The sequence below is a fragment of the Dipodomys merriami genome, unplaced genomic scaffold, assembly GCF_024711535.1.
Source record: "Dipodomys merriami isolate MVZ:Mamm:240054 unplaced genomic scaffold, mDipMer1.0.p SCAF_123, whole genome shotgun sequence".
In the NCBI taxonomy this organism is placed as follows: Eukaryota; Metazoa; Chordata; class Mammalia; order Rodentia; family Heteromyidae; genus Dipodomys; species Dipodomys merriami.
The window spans coordinates 861,347-873,014 of NW_027202527.1; positions in this window are offsets into that span (position 1 = coordinate 861,347).

The following is an 11,668-nucleotide window of genomic DNA, read 5'->3' on the forward strand; positions in this document are numbered from 1 at the left end:
GCTCATGGAACTTTCTCCAAAATAGACCATATCATAGTTCATGCAAGGAACTTAAGCAAATACAAAGGGATCGACATAATCCCCTGTATCCTATCTGACCACAGTGGAATCAAGCTAGCTCTCAATAACAAAGCATACCGCAGAAATTTCTCTAATACATGGAAATTGAACAGCACACTCCTTAACAATGCCTGGATAACAGAAGAGATCAGAGAAGAAATAAAGCATTTCCTACAACTCAATGAAAATGAAAACACCTCACAAAGAAACTTGTGGGACACAGCAAAAGCAGTCCTGAGGGGCAAATTTATTGCCCTCAGTGCCCACATCAAGAGAATGGAGACAGACCAAGTAAATAATCTCATGTTGCAATTAAAACAGCTAGAAAAACAAGAAAAAATGGGACCTAAAGCTACTAGATGAAGCCAGATAACCAAATTAAAAGCAGAGATTAACCAATTAGAAAATCAGAAAACCATAACCAAAATAAACCAAACAAAAAGCTGGTTCTTTGAAAAAATAAACAAAATTGATGGCCCATTGGCTAGATTAATTAAAAAAAGAAGAGAGGAAACCCATATTAATAGGATTAGGGATGCCACGGGAAACATCACAACATGTACCCAAGATATCCAAACAATTCTAACAGACTACTTTCAAAAGCTATACTCTCTAAAGGAAGAAAATCAGGCAGAAATGGACGCATTTTTAGAGAAATACAAGTTGCCCAAACTGAGCAAAGAAGAAGTTAACCAATTAAATAAGCCAATATCCTATAATGAGATACAGGAAGCTATCAAAAGTTTTCCAACAAGAAAAAGCCCAGGACCAGATGGATTCACAGCAGAATTCTATAAGACCTTTAAACAAGAACTAATACCCATACTCCTCAACCTCTTCAGAGAAACAGAGAAGGAGGGAGCTATCCCAAACTCATTCTACGAAGCCAATATCACACTCATCCCCAAACCAGGCAAAGACCCAACCAAAAAGGAGAATTACAGGCCAATCTCCTTGATGAACACAGATGCAAAGATCCTTAACAAGATTCTAGCTAACAGAATCCAGAAACACATAAAAAAAATAATTCATAATGACCAGGTAGGCTTCATCCCAGAGACACAGGGATGGTTTAACATACGTAAGTCAATAAATGTAATCCAACATATCAACAGAGCCAAGGTCAAGAATCACATGATTATCGCCACAGATGCAGAAAAGGCCTTTGACAAAATTCAACATTCATTCATGCTAAAAGCTCTGGAGAAAATAGGAATAGAAGGAACTTTCTAAAAACAATAAAAGCCATTTATGACAGACCAATAGCCAATATTATACTTAATGGGGAAAAGCTACAACCAATTCTCCTAAAATCAGGAACAAGGCAAGGATGCCCACTGTCTCCACTCCTCTTCAATATAGTCCTAGAACCCTTAGCCAGGGCAATAAGGCAAGAAAAAGACATTAAAGGGATCCGCATAGGGAAAGAAGAAGTTAAGCTATCCCTTTTTGCAGACGACATGATACTATACCTCCACGATACCAAAAACTCCATCCCCAAACTCTTAGAAATCATAAATCACTTTGGCAAAATAGCAGGATACAAAATAAACCCACAAAAATCAGTTGCCTTCCTATACACTGATAATGTACAGGAAGAGAGGGAAATAAAGGGAGCAACCCCATTCACAATAACCTCCCGAAAAATAAAATATTTAGGAATTAACCTAACCAAAGATGTAAAAGAACTATTTAATGAGAACTATAAAAAGTTAAAGAAAGAAATTGCAGAAGACACTAGAAAATGGAAAGACCTCCCATGCTCTTTGATAGGCCGACTTAATATAGTAAAGATGGTAATACTTCCAAAACTAATATACAAATTCAACGTAATTTCTATTAAAATCCCAATGATGTACATCACTGAAATACAGAAAACAGTCCAAAAATTCATATGGAACAACAAAAGACCTAGAATAGCCAAAACAATTCTAGGGGATAAAGACAATATGGGAGGGCTATCCATGCCGAACTTCAAACTCTACTACAGAGCTATAATAACAAAGACAGCATGGTACTGGCACAAAAACAGACCCGAAGACCAATGGAACAGAATAGAAGATCCAGAAATAAATCCGCAGGCCTACAGCCAGCTGATATTCGACAAAGGAGCCAAAGACATACAATGGAAGAAACACAGCCTCTTCAACCGCTGGTGCTGGGAAAACTGGGCAGCCACATGCAGAAAACTAAAAGTGGACCCCAGCCTATCACCATGCACCAACATCAACTCAAAATGGATTAAAGACCTTAACATTAAACCTGAATCTCTGAAACTACTGCAGGACAGAGTAGGAGAGACACTTGAACTAATAGGCACAGGAAGGAACTTCCTGAACAGAGTCCCAGGGTCACAACAAATTGGAGAGAGACTCAACAAATGGGACTACCTTAAAATAAAAAGCTTCTGCACAGATAAAGCTACACAACCAAACTAGAAAGACAACCAACTAAGTGGGAAAAAATATTTACCAGCAATATATCAGACAAGGGGTTAACATCCTGTATATACAGGGAACTCAAGAAACTAATCCCTCCCAAACCAAACAAACCAATTACTAAATGGGCAAGGGAACTAAAGAGGGACTTCTCAAATGAAGAAATAAAAATGGCAAAGAAACACATGAGGAAATGTTCATCATCCCTGGTGGTGAAGGAAATGCAAATAAAGACAACCCTGAGATACCACCTTACCCCAGTCAGAATGTCCCACATCCACAAATCAGCCAATGACAAATGCTGGAGGGGATGTGGAGAACGAGGAATGCTATTACACTGCTGGTGGGAATGTACACTCATACAACTACTTTGGAAAGCAGTCTGGAGGGTCCTTAGAAAGCTAAAGATTGACCTCCCTTACGACCCAGTCATACCACTTCTAGGCATCTACCCTGAACAACAGGAACCAATATACAAGGACACGTGCACCTCCATGTTTATTGCAGCACTGTTCGCAATAGCTAGGATATGGAAACAACCTAGATGCCCCACCACAGATGAATGGATCCAAAAATTGTGGTATCTATACACAATGGAATACTATGCAGCCATTAGAAATGACAAAATAATGGCATTTGCAGGGAAATGGATGGAGCTAGAAGGAATCATGTTGAGCGAGGTAAGTCAAGAACGAAGAGACAAACAGTACATGGTCTCCCTGATTAGTGGAGATAAATCCAAAATGTTAGGTGATATGACAAAACTAACAGGACTTAAGAAACAAAGAACTCCCACTCATCTGGTTGAACCACCACTAAATATCCCCATGCTGCTGATCACATATATGGTATATAACATGTGAGCACCGTTATATATTACAGACTGTGATAGACAATTTGCTCCAGGAAAGTTAGAATGAACTTGTGACTTTAAATGAGCATCATTATTCCACAGTACTGTGAATTTCCAGAAATTAAGTAATCACTCAATCACAATAAAAAAAAAAAAAGAACCTGAGGGGAAAAATGTACTGTACAACTTGAGGCGATTGGGAAGGATGGAAAGTGGGAGACTAATGAGGTATGGGGTAATGGGTATGACAAGAAAGGGAGTGGTTGCTTTTCATTTGTAACTCTAAATCCTCTGTACACCACCTTGAAGATAAAAGTAAATTGACAAAATTGACAAATTGACAAGTCCCATTCCCAGAACACAAGCTGTGAATATATATAGGTATGTATATATGTACAAAGGAAATATATTTATACACAGCAAAGATATATGCACATATATAAATACATAAATTTATATACATACATATATATATATGGGATGAAAGGAAGAAAGGAAGGAAGCAGCAAAGGAAAAGAGAAAGGAAGAAAAGAAGGATGAAAGTCAATCAGTCAGTCATATACGAACAATTTTTGGGCTCAACTATGACTTCATCTCAGCTTTTACCATCCCTAGACAAATACTTGAGGCAAACATCCAGCTTCTTTGGCTTGGGTTACTTTTCAGGGAAGCTAGCCTAGTTTCAGTTCAAGATACTCTTACCTCATGTAACTGGGATCAAAATCCTGTGTCATGAGTCCCAGTTTACATGTCATCTTGCTAGCATAACCTTTTGCCCTTCCAGGCTTCAAAGTCATCCCGTTATGCAAGTATCATTACAAGCAAAAGCCACCATACTCAGCCCTCAAAACACTAATTTTTAAACAGGGAAAGGGACTGTCTTTCTAAAATGTGTGTATATTATAAAATAACACATAATTTTGACCAAAAGCAATTACTACCAAACTAAGTATCCCTCCAGTTTTCCAGCTCATCTCAGTCTACCCTGCTAAGAAAAAAAATAAAACAGTACAAAGAAAATAAAAGAAGTACTGCTGTAAATATGCACACATATAAAATCATTTTCATAGGACTGCCTGCCAAAGACAATCGCACTTCTTTCTAACGCTTCAGTCTGATTTACTCTTCATCGAGCACCTGTCCTGAAACACCTCTGACAGATGTAATGTTCACGATATAATTCTCTCTTCTCTGTAGGACTTCAGCTCTCCCAATACAAATCAACTACTTCTACAGTCCACAAAAACAATGGCATAAACAATTTATTTCATAAGGCAGCAAAAAATGCCTGTACAAATAGCTGCTTCTCTGTTTTTGCCATACTCCTTTCCAAACCTCTACCTGTTGTAGTAAACATGGACAACTGCTAAAAGCATTGCTGCTGTAATCTGTTGCAGTCCAGAAAAGGTGTGGAAAGCTTGGTATTTATACCATAACATTGTCGGAAACACGTGCTCCTCTTGTTCAGGAATGCCCGTAACTCAACTACTAAGTCACAAGAGGTGCTTAAAGGTTTGAACAAGTAAAGAATGATGCAAGGGTTATTGCCTTTCAGTAAGTTTCACCAGGACAGAGTTTTTGTGAGGACAATGGAGGCTACCCAAGTTCAGGAGCTGTTTTATAAAAACCAATGTCTCCAAAATTAACCTAAGGATCGGACAGACTTCCTAAATATCCTCTCAGTAAGCCACCTTAACACCCTTGCTATTAAGTGTACTGCTGTACTTGGGGAGATAGGAAAAATAGTAGCAAGCAACCATGAGAGAAGAGGCACCATTTCTTGGTAACCGTTAGTAGTGGGAGCACATATTGAATTCCTTGGTATATTTCTCAGCCTTGAAACTTCTGCGGTGTACAAGAGCTGCTAGTCAAATGTCACACATATCTCAGAAATGATGATCACAACTGCACCCTCATGAACTTTCTAGTCTAAATATCTCAGATTGTCTGAACTGGAGCCATCCTGTAAATAATTGCAACTTTCCCAGTTTTCAACTTACAGATGGATGCCTTTTCCCTTCTTCTGCCTCTATACTGTATCTCAGTAATTCTTGATCAAAATACCATCATCCTACTTTTTCTTAATGCTATGCAATAAGCTAAGATGAGGTGACACTGTTCAAAGACATATATACTGATTATATGTACTGTGTAACTGTAACCACTGTGTACATCTCCTTTATCATATGAACAAGTAACGCTTTTGGGAATTGTAAACACAGAAGATTTACAGTTACATGAATCCTACCCACAGGATACACAGTCCATTTTCCACAAAGGGCCTAGTGAGTATCCCTATTGCATATGTTCATCCTTGTTCCACCTTTGCAGTGCCCTTTCTTACCTTCCCAAATACAAATAATCCAAGAAGCCAGACCAAAAGAAAATGAAAGTGAAACAGCAACAATGTCTTGTTTCCCTTTCTTGAAGTACCGTGTCATAGAATATTATTCTGTATGGTCATCTGTACATAGCTCGCGATTCTTTATGCACCACTCCGAAGCTTGCTCAATGTGTTATATTAGTTGGAATATTCAAACTTGTATGGAAAATAATAAGACTTAACACACAATACCAGTTTGTCTGGGGCACAACAAAGGCAGTACTCAGAGGAAAATGTAGAGCTCTGAGTGCTGACTTACTTCAAGAAGTTGGCGAAAATTCAAGTCAGCATTTTAGTGATGCAGCTCAATCTCCTGGAAAAACAGGAATAAGCCAAATCGCCTATCAATAGATGGAAACAAATAATCCAAATCAAATCAGAAATAGCTAATTAGAGCATAAAAGATCATATAATCAACAAAACAAAATGCTGGCTCTCTGAAGACATAACAAAATGGACACCCTATCAAGGAAGCACACCCAAATAAAAGAATTTAGAGATGAAAGTGGGACACATCCCAACAGAAATATGCAAGATTCCAAGCATTATACTTCACAAATCTTTATGCCAATAACTTTGAGAATCTAGGAGGATGGTGGCATTCCTAGAGAACATTGACAGCCCCAACTGGCCCCCAAAGTGAAGATTTAACTTTAATTTAGATCAGTAACGAGTAATGAAATTGAAATGGCAGTAAAGGACCACCCATCCAAGAAAAGCCTGGGACCAGATGGATTCACAGCCTGAGTCTATAAGACCTTCCAAGGAGAACTCTTTCCTAATCTCTTCAAACTCTTCAGTGAAATAGAAACGGCTATATCACCTCCAAACACACTCAACAAATAACTTTTTTTTTTTTTTTTAAAGGCCCAAGACGTTATTCTGTAGTTGACTACAGGAGTAAGTTTAACTACTGGTAAATTGTTTTGCTTCCTGGTTGAAAGTGGTTAGAATGTCTATGCTACTGGGTGTGCATGTGTGTGCATTTGGGGGTGGGGAATGATTGAACTCAGGGCTTGGGTGTTCTGATCAAGGCTACGCACTCTTCCACTGGAGACACACTCCACTCCGTGTCTTCTGGTGTTGAATTGAAGATAAGAGTCTCACAGCCTTTCCTGCTCCATCTGGCATAAAACTTCAATCCTCATATCTTAGCTTTCTGAGTAGCTAGGACTATAGGCCTCACGTGGCACTTGCAAATGGCTCAGCTCCACTCTTTCATGGCACTAACAAATAGCTACTTGGCAATCTCATTGTACATTAACCTAAAACAAAGTCCTGTGAGCGAGAGAAAAAATAAAGATACTGAAGATGAGAAGTTGATGTGATAGGAAAATACAAACAATAATGCAGAAATAATCTAGTAGGCCCTTGATTCAATCTATGAACTTACCAGAAACGGTCATTATGCATGTTATGTGGTATTTTCAAGATCTTATTTGAAGGGCCCACTACATTCTATATTGTGTTTTTGTTGTTCACTGCCTTATGACAAAAATTCAGAAACGGAGGTCACCACATATTTGCTGAGTAACTGCCTTTGAAACACTTTTTACAACGAATTTTTTGGGGGGTGGCAAGTGCAGCATAAGCTGTAGGGTGACTGCCCAAGACCCTGAGTTCAACCACCAGTACAGCTTACAACAACAGCAAAATGCCTAGTAGCCCAACTACTCAGAGGCTGATGTCTGAGAATTAGGCTTCAGAAATAGCCTAGGCAAACAAATCTGAGATACTCTGATCATCACAAAGCAATCAGCAGCAAGCTCTGCTATCAGGAACAGCAACAACAACAGCAAAAACAACAGCTTCAAACAAACAGACAAACCCACAAAATCCACAATAGACAAGAGGAAAAAGATTCTACATGGTTTCCATTGTACTTTTACAAATAAGCACCAAGGAAAGGCTATCTATTGGTGGAGACAAGAACATTCCAGAAGCACATGCTGTGAATACAAAACAGGTAGCTGTGAAGGAGGCAAGGATTTTGGTTTTGATTTGTTTGTTTGTTTGTTTGTTTAACTGTAATAGGTACATGGGTAGGACCTCTGGGCCTTGAGCTTGCTCTGCCTGTGTGCTTGCTTGCATGCCTGGCTCTCTAGGACATGAGACAGGCCTTCTGACGGGCTTTGTGTTGGTAATTGTGGAAAAGGGTTGTAACCGACTTTTCCCTCCAGGCTGGTTTTGAACTTGATCCTCCAGCTTCTCAGAGATCTCAACCAACTGTCCTCTCCTGAGGATCAGGCAGCTGGCTACACCAGAGAATTCATCTGTTGCTCAGAACTGCTCATGGTCACAAACCTATCCCATATCAAACTTAAACACATTTGATTGGGCTTAAAGACAACAAAGATAGCATGGGAAGTAGAGAGACACATGGATTTGTTCATGTGCTTATTTCTAGAAACTGAACACAAGCCTTCATTCATTATATTGGTAAATACACTTCCACAGAGCAAAGTTGGTGACATTGTTTTTCCCAAAGAAAATGAGGTAAAAAGCAAAGCATAGCAAAGCAAAACAACAACAAAATCCAGTGGCTTTACATTTTACATCACACCACTGGCTTGTACATAAGATAGAGAATAGATTTGAGTAGGCTGAGACATTTCAATATAACAATAACTCCTTTCTTTTTTATTTGGAAGTTTACAAACATGTAACATCCAGTGCAAAGGTTGTTGAAGGTTTACTGAATTAAGTGCATTAATATAGAAAGGTTGCCATAATATGCTCCAACTGGTGGCTCAAATAACACAAACTTGTTCTCTCACACTTTTTAAGTCTCAGAATTTTTGGGGGGGTTGGGGGGCCCGGTCATTGGGCCTGAACTCTCGGCCTGGGCACTGTCCCTCAGAAATTCAGCTGAAGGCTAGCACTCTACCACTTGAGTCACAGCGCCATTTCCGACTTTTTTCTTTTTGCTTATGTGGTGCTGAGGAATCGAATACAGGGCCTCAGGCATGCAAGGCAAGCGCTCTACCACTGAGCCAACTTCCCAGCCCAAGTCTCAGAATTTTTAAAGTGCTTGATTTCCTCCTAGAGACAAAGCAGCATTCTCACTGTTACCTCTTCACAAGCTCTTCCTTCTGTATGTTTCTGAGTCCTAACACCAAATATAGCCATTAGTTATGTAAGCCTAGGCCCTATGCTTAGTACTTTTTGTGGATTTTATGGAATGATTGCTGTGACTATCCTATCACTTATGTAGGTGCTGAAGAGCTCTGGTCTCCCTAGTTTACTAGGACATGTAATTCACTCCATAATGTTGTTCTCTACTTTACTCAACTCCAAATTCTTTCACACCAGTTAAAGATGTTCAATCATGCCCACTAATAGTGTCTGGAGCCACCGCCTTCCCTTCTCTTCTCTTTCTGAGGGCGAACCTGCATTCTGACCACCCTTCCATGGGCCCTAAATGCTGGAGGAGCTCCATGCTGGATTTCTCGGCTTTGGCATTGCTGGCCCTACATCCACATCACACCACTCTCTCCCTACCCCTTTTTGTAGTGATAACTACCTGTGGGCCCTCTGACTCTCTCTGTTTCTCTCTTGATGTGGCACTCCAGAAGCATCCTTATGCCTCCTTGGCCGGTCCTTCCCGTTTGGGACAATGTGAAGCTCAGTATAAGATAATCTCTGGGTGCACATTGTACAAATAAATACAGCCATCCACTCTAGCCTCTTTTCACTCACCATACTCCACTGGGAGATACCAGTTCCTTCCCACCTAAGACACTCCTTTAGGGTGTCTCCTCGGCTCCCTGGATGTCTTTTCACTCAAGGAGTCTATAAAGACAATACACCTTATGTTTTATTGAAATAAGGCTTAGCCAGTATACATACCACACAACCAGGCTTAATGGCCCCTAAACCAGACTTGTGGTTAAAATATTCTCGGAGACTTGGACAATTATTGCTACAACCGTGGTAATTGGCTAGTAGTTCTATACAAGTTCAGGCTTTCCTTGCTCTCCATGCTTGTTCTTCCCTCTGCCCATCCTGTCCAGCTTTCCCTATGCTCCTGGCACATGGGTAGCAGCCCATCGCTGACAAGTCACCAGGGAGCCCAAAGATTGCCCAGAGACCCAGTGACTATCCATTTGAATTTCTGAATTGCCTCAAGGTGGTGCTTCAGCACTATACTTAGTTGGACCCAGAGTCAAAGGAAAGCATCATTGTTTTTAAATTTCACTCTATACAATAAGGACCAACCATGGCCCTCAAACCCCACAAGATCAAGTGAGCATGGCCTTTCGGGTTTTCATTAGGAGATGCCTGATAAGGCTGTCTGGAATTGGGGAAAGATCCTGCTCCTGGTGGCTGCTCTCTGGACTACTCAACCAAGAGGCACCCAACACACACCACCCAGCCTAAAACTTGCCCTGCTAAGCAATCACTGCCTGGATCTTGTGCAACCGGGAGTCAGAGTCAATTGTCCTCCCCATCTGTACAAGGTGGGCCATACTCTAGCTAGTACCTTCAAAAGGCATACTGCCTTTCATTAAATCTAATTTCCTATTATCATTTAAATTAAAGATAACATGTACCTTTATGGCAGGAGAATTTATTGTTACTGTTTGCCTTGCTTTATGGAAACAGTATGTTTTTGCTAATCTTGGCTGAGCATGCTACCTCAAAGTGGTTAGGAAAAGATGTTTTTGGTATACTTACTATGTAATGCTAACAGTATGAGAGTATCACAGCCAGGCAAAGATTAAAAGAACACAAAATGAATTGGTCTCAGCGCCAAGCATCCCTAAAGTTCTCCTCTTGAAAGCCTGGCCTCTGTAGTAGAGCAAAACACTGAGTTATGATTGGTTGAATCATAATGGATATCTTCATGAATGGATTAATTCACTGGTAAGTAACTATGGTATTTCTGTGAAAAGATTCTGGTTTATCATTTTTTCCCACTACATCTGGCAGTTGACCTCATGGCCGGTGCTGTCCCTGACTTTTGGTGCACGAAGCTACTTTATCCACAGCACTGCTTCCCAATTTTTCTGGTTAACTGGAGCTAAGAGTCTCACGGTCTCGTCTTCCTGGGCTGTACTTGTACACAGAACTTTGGATCTAAACCTCCTGGGTCACTAGGATTACAGGCCTCAGCCACTGGTACCCAGCAAAGGTAGACTTCTTAAAGGCCTCTATCTCCATTCTCTTCTGTCTCTCTCCATTTAGAACTGACATGAGGTGAGCAGGTGGCCTCACCTCATCACCTGAGATACCCAGTTTTCCACCATGTTCTTCTTAACCTAGATCACAAATAAGGCAGCCAGGTGGCAGTGGACAGAATCCTTGGACACCATGAGCCAAAGTGAATTGTCTCTTTTCGGGCTAGGAAGGTTTCTCAGTGGTAGAGCGCTTGCCTTGCATGGCTGAGGCCCTGGGTTCGATTCCTCAGCACCACATAAGCAAAAAGAAAAAAGCCGGAAGTGGCACTGTGGCTCAAGTGGTAGAGTGCTAGCCTTGAGCTGAAGAGCTGAGGGACAGCGCCCAGGCCCAGAGTTCTGGCCCCACGCTGAACCCCCCGAAATTTATTTTTAAAAGAGATTTTACTTTTCATGTAATGGAACAGTGATCAACTATTATTCCTCATTAATAGTAGGATGCCAGCTCCTAAAGAAACACTCTAGAGCCGGGCCCTGGTTGCTCACGCCTGTAATCCTAGCTACTCAGGAGGCTGAGATCTGAGGATCGCGGTTCAAAGCCAGCCCGGATAGGAAAGACCATGAGACTCCTATCTCCAATAAAGCACCAGAAAACCGGAAGTGGCGCTGTAGCTCAAGTGGTAGAGCGCTCGCCTTAAGCTGAAGACCTGAGGGACAGCACCCAGGCCCAGAGTTCAAGCCCCACGACCGACAAAAAAAAAAAGAAAGAAAGAAACACTCTAGGGGTTTGGCTTACTAAGATCAACATTCATATAAA